Source organism: Dermacentor andersoni, chromosome 11 (assembly GCF_023375885.2).
Source record: "Dermacentor andersoni chromosome 11, qqDerAnde1_hic_scaffold, whole genome shotgun sequence".
In the NCBI taxonomy this organism is placed as follows: Eukaryota; Metazoa; Arthropoda; class Arachnida; order Ixodida; family Ixodidae; genus Dermacentor; species Dermacentor andersoni.
The window spans coordinates 62528766-62553158 of record NC_092824.1 but is presented as its reverse complement, the minus strand read 5'-3'; the positions used below and the strand labels follow the sequence as shown (position 1 = coordinate 62553158).

At 47.1% G+C, this 24393-nt stretch overlaps 2 protein-coding genes across 2 annotated transcripts in view; one reads left to right on the top strand and one right to left on the bottom strand.

Moving 5' to 3' along the window:
* Trs31 (trafficking protein particle complex subunit 31) overlaps positions 1-8103 on the top strand; it is a 133318-nt gene extending 125215 nt beyond the window's left edge. Inside the window, exon 9 of the transcript XR_008609583.2 lies at positions 7988-8103. The gene's annotated coding sequence lies outside the window, so the exon portion shown is untranslated. The remainder of the gene's footprint in view (positions 1-7987) is intronic.
* Positions 1-24393, bottom strand: part of LOC126517492 (tyrosine-protein kinase transmembrane receptor Ror-like) — a 316867-nt gene that overhangs the window by 60388 nt on the left and 232086 nt on the right. The window lies entirely within an intron of this gene.

Below are 24393 nucleotides of genomic sequence, written 5' to 3'. Positions count from 1 at the left end.
ATCGGTGTATGGAAACGCAGGAAAAAAGAGTAACAGTAAAGGGGAAGAGAAATGCGGCTATAATGAAACACATAGCACTATGGGGATGCAATAGCTACGAGGTGCTCCGAGGTATCTGGAAAGGTGTTATGGTTCCAGGACTTACACTTGAAATGCGGTTGTTTGCTTGAAATCAGGGGTACAATGACGAATTTATGGCAACCAAAGGTTAGTGGGATGCCTCGCATCGGGCGCTCACGGAAAAACTGCAAATGAAGCTGTGCAGAGTGATATGGGCTGGACAAGCTTTGAAGTGAGGGAAGCCCAGAGTAAATTGATATTCGAGAATGACTGACGAACACGGAAGAAAGTAAATGACTTGGGAGAGTGTTCAGATATTCATACAAGAAAGACATTAACTCACAGTGGAGGAAAAACACTAGGAAGCTTACCAGCATGTATACGACAGGTATAGTAAGTAACATGGCAAGAAAGTAAGTCAAACGCAGAGTCAGAGAATCTGAGACAATGTCATGGGTAGCGGCAGTGGAAAATGTACCAAAGAGGTAAAAACAATGTATGATAACTCAAAGGGAAGCTCTTTCCTTTTCAAAGCAAGATCGTGATGCCTTAGAACGCGCAATTATAAAGCAAGAAATAACAAGGAAGAAGAAGCATGTGCTTGTTACGGTGCAGCTAGGGAAACAATGGAAATGTTTTATTAGAGCGTGAAGGCTACTCTGGCTTCGGTGAAGCCCTTGGGTTCAGCGATACCAGGGGGAAAGTGTACATGTCCGCACTGACGATGAGTAAGAGGCGATCGGAAGTTTAGTGGCAGAAAAGTGGGGAGGCTGCAAACAACAGGGGCAAATAAAAAGAAAGTTTGATGCTGACAATTATTCGGCTATTATTTCAAATATAGGAAGGGCATTGGACAAAAATTGGTCGCGCAACCCATCACTCCGTTTCAACAGGGACGCTCACAGCATCCATCCGTTGCCATGAGGTAATGCACATCACTGCGAGCGACAAAGCTCACGTATTTTATTGTGATCCAATAGTTGTTAGCCGAGTTACTCATCTCTGCGAGTTTTATTCGCACTGGTGGTTTTATCGTAACCAGGGGCGCCCCACATTTTGAGCCAAGTCTGATTATTTCTCTATGTTGTAGCGCTGGAGGAACAATGAAAGTAGTGTATCTGTGGCAGCCGTAGACGGCACGGAGACTGCATAGGTAATGGTTGTGTGATGCTGGTTCCAATGAATACGTTGACGTAAAAAAATCTTCCTTGGACTCGGCGACACACGCTTTCTTTGTAGTTTTCCATGTCGTCGTCCGGCCTTCGCCATTGCATATCCTGGTACGTGTTATGGTACCGCGCTTCTTGTTCAGTTGGTGTGCGACTTTTATCTAACTGGGTTCCTAGGGCTGCTTGGACGATGAATTTTATCCGCCCGCAAGCTCACCGATGGTTGGAAACTATGGCAGAAATACGACCCACACGGCGAGTTCTCCTGTGAGACGAAAACCGTAGTGCTTATCTCACTCGTGAGATAACTGCGTGGGATCGTTTTTTTTTTTTTTATGGACGTGTGAGAGGTCTTTCAACCATACGTGACTTTACAGCCCGGTGAATTTGATTCTTCGTGCAAGCCGCGTCTCTGATGCAGGCAACGTAAAGAAAATTCCTCGGGGCAGGGCAGGAATGGTACACAGGGACAAAAGCCTCGTTTCGTTCTTGTTTTCTCGTTCTTGCATTCGACCAGGGGTCACCAGTCATCCGCTGTGGCTAGACATCGCTTCGCTGCTGTCTGGCGGCGCTCTGGGACCGTGTTCCGTCACGAGCTGTGTAGTGCATCCACTGTGCTTTTCGCACGTCGAAAAGAACAGTGAATCGTTACGCGGCACGGCCCCAGAGCACCGCTAAACAGCTGCGGGGAAAGCGATGCCTTGCCACAGCGGATGACTCGTGTCCACGGAACTACCACGCGAAAGTTTTTCAAGAAAAAAAGTTTCGCGGGCACCGCCCACTTGATGCCCGGGAGTACAGCGAGAAGGGAGATTGTGCCGAAAAAGGCACAAAATCCCTCCTTGTCCTCCACGCCCCGGTAACTAACCGAGGGGCGACCTAGGCACGAAGAGCCTGACCCATCCACGCGGCAGATCCAACAGCCGGCGCCAGGATTCGAACTTCGGTCTTTGCGAGTGCGAGCTCGACGAGCTCGACACTCAACCCGCTCGGCCACCGGGACGGCACGGCAAGCTTGCTTTCTTGTAGCTGCACATACGCACAGGATCGGTGCCCAACGTAGATGAAGCGGTGATAAGGTAGACTGCAGCTTGGTCGCGCAACTTGTAGATGGCACTGATATCGTCCGGCGGAAACCGTGAAGCGCGTTTGCGCCCTTTGCCTCGTTCTCGCGAGAAGGTGTGAAGGATGGGCTTCGAGATGTGGCGATTATCGGATGCGCAGCCTCGTGGTGTGACACATAGATGGCGCTCACCCGGTAAAGGATATGGCCAAGAGCGCACCGCCGTACGTGCTGAGTCGCTTCCTCTTTATCACCGTGCTTTTTTTTTTTTTTTTTTTCAGCGGTGGTTCGCGACGGTTCCTTTCTTTCAAATTATGTACGAAAGCTGTGGTAACTGCTATCGGGTGTGTTTCTCATTAGTCGCATGGTTACTACATGCCTTGGGAGAGGAAATCGTTATCTGGCGTTTGGCAGGTTCGGAGACGTCTTCTGAAGGGTATGTGCTACGCAAGGCTAATGCTGAGGCATTTTCCCCGGGTTAAATTGCTTGCAAAGGAGGAGACACGCTGGAAGAGTATGAATGAGCCACTAATACGGTAACCCGTTCAACCGATGATGTTACGATGCTAGGCTGCGTTTCCGTGCGGATATTATGAGCTATGTTCGTAGTACACAGATTTGTTGTGACAATAATTATTCGACACTACCTGCCCGTAGAGATTTGGGGCAATGACTAACATTACTTATTGGTGTCCGGGCGGCGAGAGACAGTCACCTAGGCTATTTGAGTTAATCGTGTGTGCTATACACGCTTTGCATTCTGACATCATTTTCTCTATGAACCTTGTATCACTACCGTTATGCATGTAACGCATCCGGTCGTGTGAATCTTTTCCCTCCTTTTCTTCCACGAATACTCTAGAGGATTGTTGCTGCTGTCCACTTTCATTCTAAGCGCTTCTGGAAGGTGTAGGTCGTGTATGGGTCGCACTGGGTGAATCCTTTCGCATTCCTGTAGGAATCCGCTGGATTTTCGCTGCAGCATACACATCCTCATCTAGTTGCGGATATTTACATTTTCTTATGAATGCTCTATGGATACAGATGCCTTTCTCGTCGCGAGTATTTTTTGGTCCTGTATGCGGAGCCCGAGGCCTCGAAGGATAGGCTCGAGTATGAGGAGTTCCGGTTTAGCCGGCGAGCAAGAAAGACCGCGTAGTCCGATGTATGCTATCGCTGTATCGATGACTGCTTGTAGGGTTGCTTGAATTTCGCCATCACTGCCTCCGGCGGTCCACAGCGCGATGTGGTCCGCATACAGACTGTGATGGAGGCTGCAAATGGCAAAGAGACGTTCCGGGAGTCCAACGAGGGCGATGTTCAAGAGCGATAGTAGTGACTCTTGCGGTGTGTCTCTACTCCCTAGTGTAATCAACGGATTTGAGTGGCTAGTCACACAATCTCTGTGCGACTAGATTGCGGTATATTACGCAGGTTTCCTATGTTGCGGCCGAGGCGCAAATCTGAGAGCGCCACCTATGTGGCGTTGTCAAAAGCTTTCGTAAGATCGAAACGAAGGATGGCCCGTGTGTCGGGTTGGGGGCCTTGATGAGTACGTATGATTTGGTGATATAGTTGGACAGCTGCGCCAATTGCGCCGAACTGGTCTTTGGGCCATCCTACACCAAAATGTCATTGTAGCAGAACATTGTGCCGAGTCTGCGTCAAAGCATGCTTAAGAGCGAATCCCTCCTTCCATTGATGCTTTGCTGCTGGCAAAACTGAAACCAAAACCAACAGCGCGCTATCATCATCGAAGGAAGCAGAGACCCGTCCATTGAGTTTCTCACTATACAGTTCTGGTGTTTTGAACATGGCTGGACATATACATAAAGAGAGATTGATTGTACTCCGCAGATTTTTCAACTACCTGATGACATACATGTGATCCATTCAAGAATAGCGCTTCATAAAGCCAGCCTGTTCTCTTCGTTGATTGAAGTGAACCGTCCCGATTCTATTGAAAATTGACCTTGGTGAATATTTGAGCGAGAAACTCTATGGGCCCGTCGGACCCGTCCGGTTCGTCATTCAAACATTTTTCTCTGACGGAAATTATATGTAGTGCCGCTGAACCGTCTTGCTGGCGCTTTGTTTTGGTGTTCATCGAACCGGCGTGGTACCGCATTCTAGGATTTTAAGGTTAAGCTTATCCGATGTGCTTTTGCAAGAGACGCTACCATCAGAGTCGCACGTGGCGCGTAGTTCAAATGGTATTAGCGAATGACGTTGAATGCGGTACACGGCAAGAGCCGCCACTTCGATGGGTATGTTTGTTGCATCCTGGGCTCATAAACGCGCGTTTGTTCACGATGTGTCTGTAGCACCTTCTCTGCGTCGCATAGACGAAACCCGGCCGTAGCGTCCTTTGTGCGTCGAGGAGCGTTGCTTTCTCTCCTGACCGCGCTTGCGGGGTACGCCTCGCGTAAAGTGTCGCCACATCGTATCGACTATACCAATGAAATTTTGCAAGCACACGTGCATTGGACGCTGCGCCAAATTGGCTTTCTGCCTGCGCCCGGACATGCGTCGAACGGTGAAATGGCTGTTCCACCACCTGGTTCAAGCATAACGCCATAACGGACAGTCGTGGGCTGACGCGAAACATGGTGCCTGGTAGGTAGCTTGATTGTGCAACTTTGTCGACACCCAGGAGGACAGCGCTGGTAAAAGGCACGAAGCCTCCCTTCGTTTGCGTCACTCTATCGTTTTCTCGTTGTTTCGTTCGACCAGTAGTCGCCGGTCATCCGCTGTGGCTAGACATCGCTTCGCTGCTGTCTGGCGGCGCTCTGGGACCGTGTTCCGTCACGAGCTATGTTGTGCATCCACTGTGCTTTTCGCACGCCGAAAAGAACAGTGAATCGTTACGTGGCACGGCCCCAGAGCACCGCTAAACAGCTGCGGGGAAAGCGATGCCTTGCCACAGCGGATGACTGGTGTCCACGGAACCACCACGCGAAAGTTTTTCAAGAAAAAACAGCGAGAAGGGAGATTGTGCCGAAAAAGGCACAAAATCCCTCCTTGTCCTCCACGCCCCGGTAACTATCCGAGGGGCGACCTAGGCACGAAGAGCCTGACCCATCCACGCGGCAGATCCAACAGCCGGCGCCAGGATTCGAACTTCGGTCTTTGCGAGTGCGAGCTCGACGAGCTCGACACTCAACCCACTCGGCCACCGGGACGGCTCGGCAAGCTTGCTTTCTTGTAGCTACACATACGCACAGGATCGGTGCCCAACGTAGATGAAGCGGTGATAAGGTAGACTGCAGCTTGGTCGCGCAACTTGTAGATGGCACTGATATCGTCCGTGGGGCGCGTCTGCGCCCTTTGCCTCGTTCTCACGATAAGGCGTGAAGAATGCGCTTCGAGATCTCAGCCGCGAGATGTGGCGATTATCCGATATGCAGCCTCGTGCCGTGACACATAGATGGCGTTCGCCCGGTGAAGGAAATGGCCAAGAGCGTACCACCGTACCTGCTCTTTATCACGGCACCTTTTTTTTTTTTTTTTTTTTTCAGCGGTGAAATTCCTTCCTTTGAAATTGTGTACGATAGCTGTGGGAAGTGCTGTCAGGTCTGTGTTTCATAGCCCCATGGTTACATGGCGTGGGAGAGGAAATTCTGCTCTGGCGTTTCACATGTTCGGACACGTCTTCTGAAGGCTACATAATACTCAGGGCAAGTGCTAAGACAGTTCCCTCGGGTTAACTGTTGATTCACCATTCGTTTTGGGTGCTGAGGAGGACACACTCTGGACGAATGAACCGTTAACATGGCACGTTCGTGCGTTCAACCGTTGTGTACGATGCCATGCTGCGTTTCCGTCGGGTGTATGTTGGAGAAGCGTTAGAACGTGCAGCTATTATGAGCGATTTTCGTAACAGAGATTTGTTGTGACAATAATTATTCGACTTTTCGTTTTCTGAACACTGGCCTCACGTAGAGATGTGCGTCAATGATGAGGATTGTTTGTAGCGTCTGGGTGGTGACTTACGCTGCTAGAGGTGATCGGGTGTGCTGTACACGCTTTGCATCATCTTTTTCTCTGTCTACCTTGTACCACTACCTATGCCTGTAACGCATCCAGTTTCAAAGCTGTTTTTGCTCATCTCGACTGTCGATAGGTTGATGCTTCTGGAAGGTGTACTTTACATACGGGTCTCGCTAGGTGTCTCCTTTCACATTCCTTTAGGGTTTGCTGAATGGTATCCAGATCTTCGCTGCAGCACAGGCATGCTTCACCTAGTTGCGGATATTTGTATTTCGTTATGAATGGTGTGCAGATACAGATAGATGCCTTTTTGGTCCAGTATGCTTTTGCCGTATGCGGAGCCCGGCGACTCGGAGGATAGCCCCACTGGCAATGGACAGAGAGTGAGGTTCTGACTGGCGTCGGCGTTGGTTGAACTTGTACGAGGAGTTCTGATTTTGCCGGAATTAGGAAAGACCGCGTGGTTTGATGTATGCTTGTAGGGTTGCTTGAATTTCGTAATCACTGCCTCCTGTGGTTGAGAGTGTGATGCAACAGAACTGATAGTTGGGCGAGTTGGTACGAATTGATAGTAAAATATTGAAGGGGGACACACGAGCGCAGAGTGTGATGTAGGCTGCAAATAGCAGAGAAGTGCTCCGGGAGTCCGACGAGGGCGATTGTACTGATACTTAATCCCTATCGAGATGATGTCCGATTTGAGCGCCCCGATGGTTAGAATGGCTGTGCGACTAGATGGGAAATCTGCTATATAGCGGTGTTTGTGGCGGCCTACGTGAAAATGTGACAGCGCCTCGAATATGGTGTTGTGTGTAACGTTGTCGAAAGCTTTCGTAAGTTAAATGCGGATAAATTAGTTGGTGAATCCCTTCGCGTTCCACTAGGATGTGCTGAGTCGTCTCCGCATATTTACTGCAGCGTATACATATGCCTCATGTCTTCTGTATGCCTTCTAGTTGCGAGTATTTTGTCCCAGTATGTTTTTGTTCTTACGCAACCAGCTTGAGCCTGAAATAGAAAGACAATGTCCCCTGTTATGTCGTACAGAATTGCCATAGTCATGTGTTTTTGTTAACTCCTGGCAATCTTATTGCACTGTGATGACGTCTTCCTCCCTTCGGTGTGCACGCGTCTCAGGTATAGATACATGTGCATTTTACTCGCCCCTTTATTTCGTTCCTGAGCCTTTCTGGCTTCAAAAGAGGCCCAGCACGTAATAACCAGCACTGCCACATATGTGTTTTCAGCGTGTGCTTGGAAAGCCAACCGACTTTAAACACGGATTGGCATTTTCTCATGTTAGCAGTAGGGCCAAAAGTGGTCTGTTTCATCATTCCGCTTCCCCTTTATTTTCAGGTTGTCTTAGCTTGAATAGGACTGTCCTTCGTTTATACGCTGAGGTATACTCTAACGCAAACCGGCATATATGTGATATGTTCAGACCTTGCCTGCCTGGAATGAAGGAAGGCTTGTTGCTTTTCTGCGGGCACGACACTGGTCATGTCGTCGAATTTCCAGCATGTTGCGTGATTGTATACTGCGGTAACGCAGTGCTGACGTCGCTCTGTAACGCCAAGACGATGCTTACTCAATTTTTATTCAATTATTTCTCAAAGAAGGGTGGCACATTGCTTTACATGGTTGCTTTTATGCGTATAAACACGTTGGTCTGATGGCGTGCAAATTGCTCTCTTTTTCATTACAGGTGCCCGTGAGGGATTCCGCTTCTTCACATAGGCATGTGACCAAGAAGTTGACCGCTGTATTTATGTTGCTATAGCTTGCTGTTGAATTGCCATCACGTTACTACTGGTCTCTTCATTCGTTATTCCGGCAAGAACAGCGCCGGTGTTGACATACTGACTATGTCTAACAGAACTGCTTGTTGGCCTAGTTAGTGCTTGCTAAAAGACATGTATATATATATTCTTCGGTCACAGCCCAAAATAAATCAGTTGGAAGTGCCGCCCGTGTTCTCTTTATGTGTCTTTCTTTTGTGTGTGTTCAATCGCGGCAAAAAAAAAAAAAAAAACATGAATATGTCTAACGATTGTAATATTGTGACTTTCACACTCTACTGCACGGCCGGTGTCATGCGTTGACATGATCACCGTCGATATTCACATTCTGGTGTATTTACAAGGTTACGAAGCGTTCATTAAAAGCACGAGTGGGGCAACATGACCAAACAAGCAGTTTATTCGCACACTCAGGACTTGTAAGTGAATGCTAGAGGGACGGTGAAGTGGCAAACGAGGGACTGTTCTTCCTGTTGGTGTGAGGGCTGCGCGGTCTCGTTAGCTTGTGAGGTGGGTGTGTACGATTTCGCTTATTGTTTTATGGGCTTCGAGCTTGAGTGTGACCTGTTCCCGGTGATAGGCCGAGCGTTTGCTTGTATGCTTTCAGCAGAAGTGTGTGTATTGCCACCTTTCTCTTTGGGAGTGAGCGGTATACGTACGGGGCAGCATAGGCGATGCGGTTGACAATTCAGGGCCTGGACGAGCTGTGCTATGTCGTCTTGTTCTGGCGCATATTGTTTGGTGGTGATGCGGATGACCACTCCCATTATTTGGAAGGTGGTCTGAAGATCGTCTTGGCCTTTCCGATTTCTCAAGGGAGTATCGGAGACCACTTGGTTTAGCATATGGGCGGACGCCTTGTTTATCTCCTTCGGAAACAGTGGTGTTCCAGATAGTGATATCATCGGCGTACATTGCATGCCCGACTCCTGGTATTGCGTTGAGTTTGTGAGGTAATTACATCACAGCATAGAACCCGGATGGTTGTGGAGGAGAGGTTAAGTTGCTTGCTGGCTAACTGCTTTGCTTTGCGAGGAGTCAAGAAGATCGCGTAGCAGCGACTATGTTTTGACCGTACTAAGAGTTCCCTGCAACATGTTGCCCAATTGTCCGCACATGTGGCGGGTGAGCTTCCACGGGATAAAATTCCGCGGTTGTCGTGACTTTCGCTATACGTAGTTCCAATTTGCGATTTAGTTCTTGGTGTTTCCACCTACTAACAAGGCCTCGACGTACTTTCCGCAGGTGAAGAAGGTACGGGCCTACGGCCCGTACGTCTGTGTTGAGTGTGGTTTGTTTTGAATGTGTGTTTACGTCATGCTGGAGCTCTGTGATCACCGTTCATGGCGCATTTGCTCGCTCTTCCGAAAAGCTGCGAGTGTTCTCTTTTCTATCGGGTTGCACGCGTAACGTTTAATATGGTGGCAAGTAGGCAGTGATTACTACGCAAGGTTTCCTCCGCGTTGTGCCAGATGACTTGCTGTTGCGTCGCTTTAGTGGGGGTAAGGTGCAGTGCCTTATGTGTCTGTCGTGTAGCCCCATGCCTGGTGAGCCGCGTTGAAGTCGCCTAGTGTTAGCAGGCTGTTGTTTTTGGCTATTGGTGATCAAGTAGTCCACCTTCGTCTCGTCCTGCTTGTGTGGGCTGTAGATGTTCACTATGAGAAGGCTCTTTCGGCTTCGTTGGAGCGGTAGTATCTCAAATAGGTCGTGATCGACGTCACTGCCGTCTGTTGTACTGTCGTGATCGTTTTAGGTGTAAGTGTTTCCGCGCGGCTTTCAGGCGTGGTCGTATGTGTGTTGTAGCCGGTTTCCTGCAGTGCGATTAGGCTTGGTGGCGTTACTTACGTATTGCCTCGATGATCCGTGCTTGCGTTTTCAGCTGGGACAATTGAATTGCCGGATTAGGAGTGGAGTTTCGTTCCTGTGGTTGGTTTTGCTATTAATAATGGGTTACTGGTGGATAGGCTGCGTGTCTCTGATCCACCTCCTGTTGTGCCAGTGTTTTTACTTTCTTCCGTCACTAGTCTTTCGTGAGCCGTGTTTCTTCGAGTAAATTTGCCAGTTGTTGGATGCTTTGTTTCATTGCATCCACCTTCTCCTCGATTTGTGCGATTTCTGTCGGTTTTGCCGATTCCGTGAGAATCATGCGTTCAGGACTTTCCGAAGATGATCATGATGAGGGTGTGGACTGCTGACTGGCGGTACGGCTGGCGTATAGTTCTGCAATAGACGAGGTGGGTGCTGATAAATTCCTCGCTTCAACGAGAACGAAGAGCGCCAGAGTTGTGAAATAGCACATTCGTTCCAACATATTGCTACAAAGCAATTGCAGCATATTGGACGCCAGAAATGTCCTCCTACCGTTGCCACTACAGGTGTTTCTTCGACAACAGCTAATTGTCTGAAGGGGGGATATTGGACTAGCAGGGAATCCAGGTTGTTCAATTTACGTACCTTTATACCTAGAGCTAAATTTACAACCGCTTACTCATGACTGGAAATAAATACTTGATGGTATGCTTGTAAAGCGCGTGCAACGTACTAATTACGTAATATATAGTTTACTCACTGAAACCAAATTGATAAGTGAACTGATTACGCAATGTCTTTCGGTATACCCCGCAAACTTTTGCGAAAATATACACTCTTCAACAAAGTTGGCACCCTATAGGGTTTATCTTGTCCCACTACAGTAATCGTCACCTGTCTTTAACACTGCGAGTCCGGTACTTCGTGGTCACGAACGACACGGGCGTGACATTGCATCTTTGACAGGAGAGACGCGAGGTCATAGTTTCGAAGAACGACGGATGATGACCATTGTAATCCCCAAAGAGTGTAGCACCTTATTAGAACATTCAACATCCTTTGTACGTGTTCGTGGATGAAAGTTGTAACTGCCTGTACACTGGTGCTATAATGAACTCACTCATAGTGCCGGACAGCTTTAAGAAACCCGCACAGTGTTCATTGTGAGTTCAAGCGACGCTTTCTCTGCGCAGGAACCCATGCAGACCTCAAACTTCGGGTGAAGCACTGCCGGTCTAAGACGAGCATTACCAGCATCAAAGTGAAGACCGCGTGTATGAAGTCAGCAATGACAGCCACGATTCCAGCAAGCAATGCCCTGAACTGACGTTCAGGAAAAAAGTGGATCGAACGGTAGAGGAATTCAAAGTGATCTTCCGTGTTGCTTACTGCAGCCTTCAGGAATTCACGGATCGCTTCAGTAAAGTTGTGCCAGCAAGTCGTGAACGCCGCTGAAGCATTCATGCGGAACGGAATAATGTTTGGCAGCAGATACCGTGCGATGTAGTCCGACAGTCGCAACGAATGCATCCCGGACACTTTCGTTGACACGAACGCACAACAATGTACAGTGACCCCCCGGAAGTGTTTCTTTGAGCAGCAGCGCATTTTTCCGCAATAAATTGTCGCAGTGGAACCGTGTCATGTGTGCACTCATTGCAAACGGAAAGGCAAGCCGCGCTGCGCGGGCTTCCGTACAATCACAACGCTTTCACATTCGACTATGGCTGGGCAGCAAGAATTATCACGGACCGTAAACGCGCAGAAAAAAAAAAAGCCGCAGATTGCACGCCCTGCGGGAATCGATGTTACGTGTGCAGGGAGCCTACCAAGTTAACGAAACCACCAAGACGTGGGCGGCTGTTTCATGACACGCATGTCATGACCGATGATTTATGTTCGTCACACGTACTCTTGTCCTACTAGGTCAATTTTGGCACACGGCGAGTTAACGAAACGACCATGAGGTCAGCAATGCATACGCAGCTAGGTAGATACGTACTGTCGAAGTGGCAAATATTCACCAAGAAATGCTTCCCATTTAATGATAAGACATGCGAACCCTAAATGCATAGACTCGCTCCTCCACAGACGCGTAATTCAGGCGCGATCGGAGACCGCTGTTCGGTTGTGCCGCGCGCGAGTAGCCTAGGCCGCGCCAACTTCCCACGGCTGACAATCGCGCGCAGTGCAACCAAACAACGATTCCGCCCTTCGTTGCGATTTTACTTGCTGAAAATGAGACGGTCGCCAGTCATCCGCTGTGGCAAGGCATCGCTTGCTACGAAGCGATGTGTAGCCACAGCGGGTGACTGGTGACTCTGCCCCATGGCATAACGAAGCGACAAACGATGTTCCTTTGAGCCTGGAACAGGCGCGAACAGCGTGGTAACAGCTAGTACCCCATCTTTTGCTGTTTTAAACGCAAGAAGCAAACAAGACATAACCTTCATGAAACACGCTAACAAAACCTAGACGCTCTTTCCGTGTTTGAACCACTGATATGTACTACAGATCAGTGCCTTGAACTCCACCGTATCGAAATACAAACCATGCCATAATGGCATGTCTGACGGTTCGCGTTGCTGTTTCCCGTGCAGTTCACGTGAGATATCGCAGTTACGTAGTGCGATGATGACAAAATGGTACGGTGTCGTAACAGACCATGCTGAATGTTGACATTGCTGTGATTGCGTTGAAGGAAAGCTTCACTTCTATTTACATCCGGGCATGCACATACCCATTCTGGAGGATTGGTCAAGAATGTTCGCATACCCTTTGATCCAAGTTGGAATGAAAGAGCTAGGTGACACTGAAAGGTGCGTACAGCTGCAAATAACTGCAGTGAGAGACACACCTATTTGCCGAAAAACAGGGAAGGTGCCTTAACTTATAACGCATTGAAAGCGACATTCGAAGATTTAGCCCCCCATGGTCGTTTTCGTATGTTCTTTCGCGCTCTAGAAATTTTCGCAGGTGAAGGGGGTGGCGCATCCGATGGACCTGATAACTGTGGATGCATGGTTAAGTCGTGCATCTCCGTGTTTTGCAGTCACGAAGTGCTCGAACTCAACCGAACAATCGCCACTGACCCTTGTCTTGCGCATGCAAATTTCGTAATTTTTGCCATGCTGGACTTCTTTCGGCACTCGTTCTGTAACTCTAATGATCTGCCCTGCGCGGCTCCACTTTTTTTCCTAGTAATATTGGCTAGCCCCGTTTGTTCTTTCATCCACAGCGCTCTTTTCCTATTCTTTAACGATACGCTTAACATTTCTCGTTTCATCGCCCTTTCAGAGTCCTTAATTTGTTCTCGGGCTTCTTTGTTAACCCGCAAGTGTGTACCCCGTGTGTCAGTACCGCTGGAATGCAACGACTGAACACTTTTCGACGATAGCGGTAAGCTCCCTGCCATGGTTTCTTAATGCCTAGCATATGCGCCCCAACTCATTCTTACTCTTCTGTAAGTTTCCTTCTCATGATCAGGGTCCCCTGTGAGTAATTGACCTAGATAAAAGTACTCCTGCAAAGATTTTCGGTGCTGACGATCGATCACAAACATCTTGTTCTCTCTCTAATCTCGCTAATCTTACAATTTCTCCGTTAAGGTCCTCAATCGGGTGTTGCAATTTATTCCCAATGTTGCCTTGCAAGGTAGCTGTGGAATCTAAGTATTTAATAAGATATTCACGTTTGCCTTCTGTATTCTTTGATTACGCAATGCCACAAATTTCTTTATTACCAGACTGATGACATGGACGTAATCCATAGCAGAATGTTCCTTAATGGAGCCAACCGTTGCCTTCATTTCATTGGAAATTACCGTGGTGAACATTCTATACAACACTGAAAGCAAGCCTATTCAATTCGTTAACGTCTCCCTTTTCATGGATCAGTATAATGTTGGCATTCTTTGAACTCTGTGGTACACTTGAACTCGTGATGGGTTACGATATCATTGCTTGAAATTATTTAGAGCAGACATCCGGGCGAGTTCGTGCGGTTTCATTCTTACAAAAGTATAGAAAGTTGGGCGAGTTGGTGCGGCAAGACATTTCCAGTTTATAGCGCGAAGTGGCACGGAAGACTAGAAGCAGACAGGTCGAGCGCTAACTCTTAAGTAAATTTTTACTGAACAGATCAACATATATAATTGATCGCAAAAAACCATAAGCACAGAAACATAACAAGTTCTAAATTAGTGAACAGAGAGACTTGCTTTGGCCAGGCGTCATCATCACTGTACAGTGATAATTGAGTATCTTCTCACCACGTGCATCCATCGCCAGTAGTGCCTTTTCTTGTTTCGTTTTTATGGCTTCCCGACATTCTGATATGTTTAACTGCTTACTGATATTCTTTAGACCTTGTGATGTTTCTTTGCTAATGATTATTTGCAATCACTTCTATACGTTGATCGTTTCAATGAAGATGTAGTTCAGTGTTTGCGCTCGTCCTGTCTGCTTCTAGTCGTCGCCTGTGTCTCTTCGCACTTCATTCTTACTTGTACGCAGGGCAATGGTTAGGAAAGAGAACAGACGGAACAAGTGCTGTCTGTTCTCAACCTGGTATCGCGTCAAATTCAAGCAGCGATGAGCCGCACCTGATTCTGCAATCAACTTCAATACATACTTTAATGGAAGCCTGCCTGCGTGACCTCGTGCCATGCTCCCTTCTAGTCTCTTTATTTTTTTCTTTGTACTCTACCAGTGGATGCTACGGCGACGGCCGGAGCTCTCGCTGCCGCACCGTTAGAAAACTATTCCGTCGGTTTCACAAAGTTCAAATTGATGGGCGCTGTTCACGTCATTAGCGCGCACAGAACAAAAACAGTCCGGAACAAGAAGCCACGAACGGTCCCCCGCTCACGCTCCCGAGCACCAGCGCGCGGCGCTCTTCCTCTACGTCATTTCCGGTTGCCTGCTCTCTCCGCTCCGATTGGCAGGGAGTATAGCGGCGCTCCGTCTCAAAAGGCGTCGCCCCGAGAGGGCGCTCCGCGGTGTGATTAGCGCCGTGCCAAATCACCCGTCGCCCTTCTCGGCCACGGATTCTTCGATCCGTCGGCACACACCGAGCCTCACATCGTCGGCAACGCACGGATCCGGCAAGATATAGCCCTCGAGCGTTGCCGCAGTCTGCGATGCGTTATGGTTCCAGGCTCTTGGCTGTCTCAATGATCCCTAGCCCGGGAGACGCGCACCAAGGAAGCGAGGATCTCCGTGGAGAGCTAGTGCAGAGATTATCGCTTGGCCGAGCATAGTCGCTGACGCGTGCTGTTCATTAAGCTCAGCGCGGCTTCTTCAGCCTCGTATCGACGGTGCGAGACCGCCGCTTTATTATTGTCTTTTGCTGCTTTCAATTCCGCCTCCTGTCCCACGGCGAACGCGAAGATAATGGACTGCTGACTAAATACCCAAGGCACTCAACCCTAAAAGTAGGCTGATGATACGCAGTAAAACATTTTACGCCCTTACCCTCAAGAGGGAGCTTTAGCCCAGGCCCCAACTCCGATGCCGCCTATTCAAATGCACGTAAAACGCAGAAACGCTTTTCTGAGATAACAATTAGGACGATTTGAAATCTGTTGCATCTGAGAGAGAAAGTTAAATTCTAGTGACTATTGGAAGCTAAATTTCGGTTTAGGGCCTGAATTTTTTCAATGGAATTTTCAAAAATTAGTAGGTTTGAAAAAATAGAAGCACGAGGTTACGTTCGTAGCTCGGAACCTAGAATAGATATCGCAGTTCTGTAAACTGCATCCATTAGAGCGTCCAGAGCGGACAAATTTGATGTGTTCATTTATATTTTACGTGACTCTGTTACATTGCTTACAATGATTTTGCAACAGTTCTACTCAGAACTTGGCAGTCTGTTTCGAAAACATGCAAGATATATCAATTTTGTCCACTGTAAACGTACTATCAGGTTCCATTCACAGAACTGCGATATTGCAAAGTTACACAGTTCTAAACTTCATAGTTTTGTTTTATAAAAATTTGCGATTTTTACGAATATTTATTAAAAACTTCACGACCGAAATAAAAAAATTCACAACCAACACTCACTATACTTTAACATTTTGTTTTGAATGCAACAAACCTCATCAGATTTGGCGCGGTGGTTGCCGAAAAAAAACATGATTTCTCCTTTCCCATGTATATAGATAGGAGTCCCGGAGCTAAAGCTTCAGTTCAAACTCCACCTTCGACGATAGAAGCTGTGTTTGAATAATGCGTAATGACCTTCCATCACTTCGGTGCACATCCAAATATCTGACACGAGAGTATGGCCGCGACAGCTATTCACCTCGTCATGCCGTCTGTCGCCAAAAAAGAGGGGGGGGGGTATTATATACAGTTCGCCTTAAGGCTAACGACGGCATAGCCGTGAGACGAACCGAAACACCCATTAGTCGTCCGTCATTATCATTACATTAGTGGACGAACGCAGAACGAACGCGTCCCCATCAATGGAATGAACGCCAGCGAACTCCGTTTAATATGCCTGCAAATTTCCTGCCGTCCTCGACTGCGTTACCCTTCCCTTGGCACCAATTCTATGAATCTAATAGACCACTGGTTTCTTACGCCCTGCGCGTTACCCGACTTGCTCAACTACGTTTCTTCATCTTCATTCGGACTCGAATATCGGCTAGGCCTTTTTGTTCTATGTCTTTTAAAGCTGCGCCTAGCTTTTTCCTTTCTTTCTTGTTCAATAGCTCGCTCTCGTTCGTGCTCCTCTCTTAACCTCCAAACTTCTGCCTTAAATTTACTGTCGTTAGAATGTAATGAACTTTTATTTTCAGAGATAGCGGTAGGCAGCCGTTATGATTTGGTAATGCCTGCCGTATGCGCTGCAACTCACACTTAATAATGCGAAGGAATTATATGTCCCATGAGGCAGAAAAGCCAGCGTTTTCCGCCCAACAAGTGATACCAATATCAGTGTGACGTCATCTGCGTCTTGTATGAGGTCAGTAGTATTACAGATTACAATAAACGCTATAACAACGTTAATCAGTAGTGATTATGGGTAACTGATGTGAATTAAAGTTAGGACACGTTCGAGTAAGGCGACTTTAGTTGGAGTAAAGTAAATTTTGAACACATTCTAGAGGCTGACTGGCAATAAAAAATTTACCTTCTGTTGCCGCGCCATCGAACATTCCTTTTATATTTTGCATATCAGCACTACTGTTACACTTTGTTTGATAAGGTCCGCAAGCAGTTTGCTGCAACTCGGCTTTAATTCTCAAAGATGCTCTCAGAATTTTACGGTTAGGGTCTTCAAGCACATGCAATAAGTCATATTCAGTACTACTGAGTAGCCGTAACATGTAGCGCAATTCTACTTCTTGAGATGGATTACCCTCTGAGGTGGACATGTGCACGAGAAACTTAAATGAATGCCTTAGCAATTAACGACATTTCGTTAATTACTTTCCGGCACACATTCTAATTTGCGAATGGTGGCCGGCGACTGCTTAAGTCCTATTCACTGCACCAGTTTCGATATATGGGTAGCCATATATCGGAAGGAATTGGTGTTCCAGTAAATTTTGAGGTTGACTGTACATAAAAAAATTGTGGGGCTTTATGTGCCAAAACCACGATCTGATTATGAGGCACGCCCTAAGGGGGGAGGGGGTAGTGCGGAAATTTGGAGCACCTGGGGTTCTTTAAAGTGCAAATGAATGTACATAAAAGTACACTGTTCAATGAGTACGTGGAACAGCAGTAGATTTTTACCACAGGTTTGACCGCGCTTGTCTCAAAGCTGGCGCTATAGTTTCCAAATGCCTTCCAAGTGGATGAGCCTCGCGAAATCACTGGCTTCGATACGCATATTGCGATATGCGCGCTCAAGATATATTAATTCAAAAGCCGATCAGTAAAATTTTAATTAGTCATGCGTTCGTTCTAATTTCCAGCGATAGCAACGTCCTTCTATTCTAGTAATCCAGCTCAACAAGCAGATTAGTGCTACATGCCACGGAAAATGTTTAAGGATGTAGTAAACGGTAAAACAAGGAAAGAAAGAACAGCCGATTTAAGCTTTGCAGGGATGCAGTGAATAAGTCTCCTAGCCTGACAGCCCCCCTCACTTCTCCCTTTCATTAGGTATTGCCCCGCTTTACATTTCTGACGCCTTGCAAACTTGCAAACCTTACAGGTACATTTCTGACGCCTTGCAAACTACGGCAGAGTTACTGTAGTGTCTGGAACATACTATAGGCTAACGAACAGTGCGGCTTTCGAAACGTGTGTATCGGATTTGATCAAAGACATTTTTAATGCCAATATCAACGGCTTGTAATACGCTAAAAAGCTACAAATATATTTATATTAGTGTTGAAAATAAAACAAGGAAGCGATTTGGCCAAGTCCCGCAATGCGTCTAGCATGCCTGTATGACAAGTGGCGTGTCGGAGCAGCAGAATGAACTTTAACGTTCTTGTAAGTTCACGAAAAAAAAAACATTAATGAAAATGTAGACAGAGGAAACTGCCAGGGCGACATTTTCATTGTCATCACACCTGTAAGGCCTCCTATACCGCAAACTACCTCCCGCATCGCCAACATTTGTCAGAGATGCTGTCCGACTTGTAGCGCCTTTTTCTTTGTCGAGACACGGACAACGGGTCTTGCAGCGTCCAGCAAGGCGCACGTGATCGCATTACCCTCACAAGCGCAGCAACTACGTCCCTCCCAAGCAGGTAAGTTATTGCAGGTCGAGGAAGTAGCGAATTCTCGCAAACTGATTCTCAAAAAAAAAAATACGAAAGAAAAGAAAAATTGGGAACTTATATATAAGTCATTGGCGGCTTCCTAACAAGCCGTCACATAACCGCGCACGCCGCGCTAAACCCCATCCATTTTTGTTGCTTTTCTACCAAATGCGCGATCTAAATCATACGCGCTTTGTCGCGACCTTTTTCGTCGCAGACTTCGCTCGTTTCCTTCCCGAGAAGGCGGCTGACTCCAAATGCTCCAAAGCGAGCAGCGAACCCCAAGCGTCCGCTCCTCTCTCTCTCCAGTGTATAGCGCATCAAGTGTGTGTGTGGGCGGCGTCGATCGATCTTTTGCAGCCGTTGTGGCACCTCTTATACAGCTCACGTGTTGCGTCCGCGACGGCTGATATATGCGCATAGATTGCTTCAAAGGCCCCTCAAAGAAAGAAATGGAACGGCCGGCTTCGGCCTCTATATGGCTTCCTGCTATCCAGCGCGCGGCCGCCGTCTTTCTACAACGCTGCCGTCCCTGCCCCCCGATGCACTTACATTATCAGGTGTATAGGCGAGCGCCGATTCAAGGTTCGCTTCGTGGCCGAGGGTGCGATGAGTCACCGCCTAGAGTGCGGGCCCCCGTATATGTTGGACGGCTGCAGAATGGCCCCGCCAGTCGGTGCGTGATGCAGGAGGAGGCCATTGCCGTTCGATCGGGGAAGACGAACGCATTATTCCGTGTCGAAAGGAAAGAGATCGAGCGCAAATTTGTGCTGAGAGGAGGAAAAGGGGGTGAATGAAGAAATTTCAAGGAAAAGAAGATACCGGGTTGAGGTGTCACTGACTGCATAAAACTGGGAACTAAGCGAAGGGCTGCGTGCGAATTGTAAAATCGACGATACGACTTATAAAATGGGGGGGAGGGGGGGGGTGCCTTAGAGGCCGAAGTAAGGCGACTGCACCTAATAGTAATGAATGATGCGATCGTGTTTACGACACGATGCTCGATACCTTCGTGGCGTGAAATTCGCACCGTGTGCCTCGAAGGTGACTCTGTTATAACTGTAGCCCCACTGTGTACCAAGAGGACCTTCTAGTGTGTGCCCCATGTCATCGAACAGAGCCCAAGCGTTCGAAACAGCCCATGCGCCTAAAGGAAGCACGAGCAAACGACGGAGAGTGTTGACGCATTATCGCCTTCTGTCACGACGACTTCCCGGGGAAACCTAGCTGCCCCATCAACTGAGAAATGTCAAGTTTGCGACGGACCCCTGTTGAAAGGCACTGGCATTGTTATCCCAGTACCACAATGCGGAAGAGCCCTTGCTTCGATGGACGAACGCCATCAAAACAATCACAGGTCGAAGGCCAGAGCCGCGTTGTAACACCCGCAATTAAATTCTTGCACGAGACCAGGCTAAATTTGAGACATTGAAGAGTTTTTCTGTCCAAGTTAAGCCACCGCCCTTCTTCACCCTCATCGTAAACACCTCTGTCCCTCTCTTTTTACTCCCGTCTACTTTCTCCACTGCTGAGTAGCAGATCAGAACTTTGATTCAGGCCGACCTCTCAGGTTTTCTACCATAACAAACCACCCTCTCTGTGCAGGGGCATTCTGCAGCATGCAGCTTCCAAGTTTTCCCTCAAGAGCGCTTGGTTTCGACATTTTCCACCCGAACAGGCGAACGTGCCCTTGGTGGTCTGCTACCGTTCTCCTACACCAAGGTGCTTGCGGTCAGTAGTTGAACTGCTGCCAGTTTCACCAAATTCCTAAATTCTAAGAAGCATCCTTGCGCTGCTGCGGACAGACCCACGGAGCCTGTCCTGATCGTGGGAATCACGCATCGCACTAGGCGTCCGACAGAGTGCACGAATACTTACGGTACGTAAGCGATCTGCTTTGCAAGCTCTAATATCCTTAGTTCGCTCCGCACTTGCAGGGGAACTGCCTAGCATGTGCTCAACAGGGTAACCAGCTGCTGTATCATTCAAAAGAGATTGTTTCGAATGAATCATCTTTCACTGATGATAGTGTGTGTGTGTCTCACACGAGACATTTCAGCGGTCTCGACAGCAACGCCGACAGTATATGCCACAGGGACCGAATGTGTTTTTCTGCTGCAAGAGCGGATTGACAGTCTGGATTGACATAAAAACCACCTTTATCACAATATCTGAACCACATCTGCCTTCGTTTTGTAGGTGTGTGTCTAAACTCACAGCCTACCCCCACGTTCCAACACCAAAGCCCGCGCATCTGGATGGATGGATGGAAGGTAGGAGCGTCCCCTTTGAAACGGGGTGATGGCAGTTGCCAACATCTCAGCTGTTTATTTTTAACTGTGTTGTAAGTTATTAAAATTCGTCATTGTCTTAAATACGTCTTTTTACGCTTTTAACCTTCTGTCACCTCTCTGCTTTTAAGCCACCAATCTTCCAATCGCTTTTTGCTAATTTCCACCGCATATTTATTTACACGACTATTGTTATCTCTAAACCCTAGGGCCTCAGGAAGCGTGACTGCCCGCATCGACGTCGGGATCGATACCATCACATTTTAGTATGAGGTGTTATATTGTTTCTACAGACTTACCACACACAGTACATGTGTCTTCTTCGTTAAATTTCTTTCTATAGCTGCGCGTTCTAAGACATCCTGACCTAGCTTCAAAGAGTAGGGCACTGCCTCTTGGGTTATCATAAAATGCTTGCTTCCTGATCTGCTGTTTCCAGTATACATATAGTTCAACACTATGCTTCTTTTCCATTGAATTTGTCCAATTTTTTGCGTTTTCAACCTGTCGTTTAATGCTCTGTCTTTCTCCGTCCTCGTGTCTGGATACTTACTGGTTAGCTTCCTAGTTCTTTTCCGCCATTGTGAGTCAATCCTCTTTCTGTATAGGTATTTAAATACCTCAGCTGTCCACCTGTTATCGTCCAATTTCCTCAGGCATTTTTCGTATAGGATTTTACTCTGAGCTTCCCGTGCTTCGAACGATGCCCAGCTCATATCCCCCTGTACTGTTCCGTTTGTGGTTTTCTCGTGGGCACCTAGTACTAATCTTCCAACAGCTATCTGATTTACTTCTAGACTCGACTGAACTTCTGCCCTTAAGCACATGACCGCATTTCCTAAAGTAAGCCCCGGCGCCATTATTCCTTTCCAAATACATCTCAGTACTTCATACCTGTTGTACCCCCCAATGCCCTATGTTTCATTATCCCGGCATCTCTTCACCCTTTTGCTATGAGGGACTGTTCGTGCTTTTCCGTGTACATCTGACCTTTGTTTATCCATACCCCGAGATATCTGTATTCGGCCACTCGGGGTATGTCATGACCTTGTATTGTAAGCTCCTGGTCGGTTGTATCGTTGAAAAACATCCCACCGGACTTAGCTGCGCTGAAACTGAAACCTAGACTGTCTCCTTCGTCTCCACAATAAGTAACTAGAGTTTGCAGATCTTCCTGGCTATCTGCTAACAGTACAATATCGTCCGCATACATTAAACCCGGTAGTTGCTGCTCAACAACATTTCCGCCTAATCTGTACGATAGATTATACCCTAGATTGCTTCCTTGTAGCCTTCTTTCCATACTTATCATATAAAGCATGAACAGATGCTGCGGTGATAGAGGACAACCTTGCCTTAATCCTTTTGTGCACCTCGACAGTTGTCGTATTCTGAATTCCTTCCCATGTTATTTCAACATTATTTTCGCGATATATTTTCTGTAGGAAATCAATTACCTCATGACCGATACCTTCATCTTTTAATATGTTCCACAGGAGTTTCCTGTTCACGTTGTCGTATGCAGTGCTTATGTGCAGGAAGGCTAAATGAAGAGGTCTATTTTCCGCCTTAGCTATTTCTATGCACTGGGTAAGCACGAACAGGCTATCAACTAAGCCCCTACCACTTCTGAACCCGTTCTGAAGTTCTCCGAGTATTATATTACTTTCTACCCATGACTTCAATTTTAATTTCATCGCCTGCATCGCCAGCCAAGATATAACTGATGTTATCGTAATTGGTCGGAAGAATTTTATGTTCGTCTTACCGCCTTTCCCTTTATAAATCAAATTCATTTTACACTGTTTCCAGCTGTGCGGAATTTGCTTATTTGTTATGACTGCCTCCAATGCTTTTATCAGCGTTTCCTTGCTTCTTGGGCCAAATTCATTAATGAACTTTATTGGAATTTCGTCTATCCCTGCGGACGTGAATTTTGGAACATTTGCTTCCGCATTTTTCCAGTTAAGATTGGTCAGTTCTAAGCTGTTTTATATCGTGCTGCCCTGTGTTGCTCCCTCATTTGGGGCGATTACACTATCGTCTTTCCTAAATGACTCAGCTATAACTGAACCAATGTAGTTCACAGCGTCATCTCCCTCTAAACATTTTGCCTCGGCATCGTGAATCTGTTCCTGCTTTCTGTGATTCCCTTTACCCAGCCAGCATATATGGTTTCAGAATTTTCTTGACTCCCCTTTAGTTGCATCGCGAACTTCAGCCAGCCAGCGATCAGATGACAGCTTTATTGTTGTCTGGACGAGAACCTGCACTTGTTTCTTTTGTCGATAAGATTCCCATTTTTGGCCTATTTCCTCTTCAGATCACTGCGCTCTCTTTGCTTCTCTGTGTTCCCGTGATGCCAACCGTCGTTGTTCGATGGCCTCCCTAATTTCCTTATTCCACCAACTTAGTGGCTTCCTATTTCTTATCCAGCGGTTTATTCCTTTTACGTCTTTTATTTTTGTACGAATGAGTAGTTCTAACTTATTATAATCCCACTTTTCCATGGGATGTTTCTCTATTGCTTCCTCTATGCCGGCCGCTATTTGCGCTATTTGTTCGTCATTTAATTTTGCGTACTCTTTTTGACTTCACTGTATTTCTCTTTTGAGCAGGGCTCCCAGCCGTAGACTAATACACTTGTGATCACTTCTGAGGCTGTACTTTCCCTCCTTGTCTATTTCCATTATTGCGAGCTCGCCATACATTCCCTGCGACATTAAGCAGTAGTCAATGGTCGTTTGCCATTTACAGGATTCCCACGTGATTTGTCCCTAACACTTGGTTTCTCTACTTACTATAACTAGGTTGTGTCGCTCACAGAAGTCTAGCATCAACTTCCCATTACAATCTGCGTATCCATCCATATCCTCGGATTCATGTCACCCAGCAGAATAATATCGGCACGTTCTCCAAACTGCTTTATATCGTCATTGAGACACCTCACTAGATCTTTGTTCTCTTGCCTGCATTTGTCCCCTGTCCCTAAATAAACTACTTCTAGCCATGTCTTTTTACCTGCAATTGTACTTGATACCTAGACATGTTCTTTGCAAGTTAACTTTATTCTTTGCCAATTTGTTCCTTGATGTATCAGCATACCTACTCCTCCTCCCTTCCTCTCCGTTGTTGTTCTGTTGCTCCCTTCCCAGACGTAGCCCTCAATAAACGGTTGGTCTTCCAGATCCCTGAGATGTGTTTCGCGTAGCGCGTATACACCTACTTCTTCGTCCTTCAACTGCTGTTCTATTTCTAACCACTTCGCTCTCTTTCTACCGCCTTGCATGTTTATGTACCTGATCCTAGTGTTAAATTTCCTTCTTGTAGTTTTCTTCCTGGACCTTCTAGTGGCCATTTTATTGGCGTCAGCCTCTATTGTTGCATTTTCTACATTGTTTCTACCTACCCCTACACCCTGAGCCGCAGTGGACCCCCTAAAACGCTACTTAATCTTAATCTCACTGCTCTTGTGAGAGCCCTC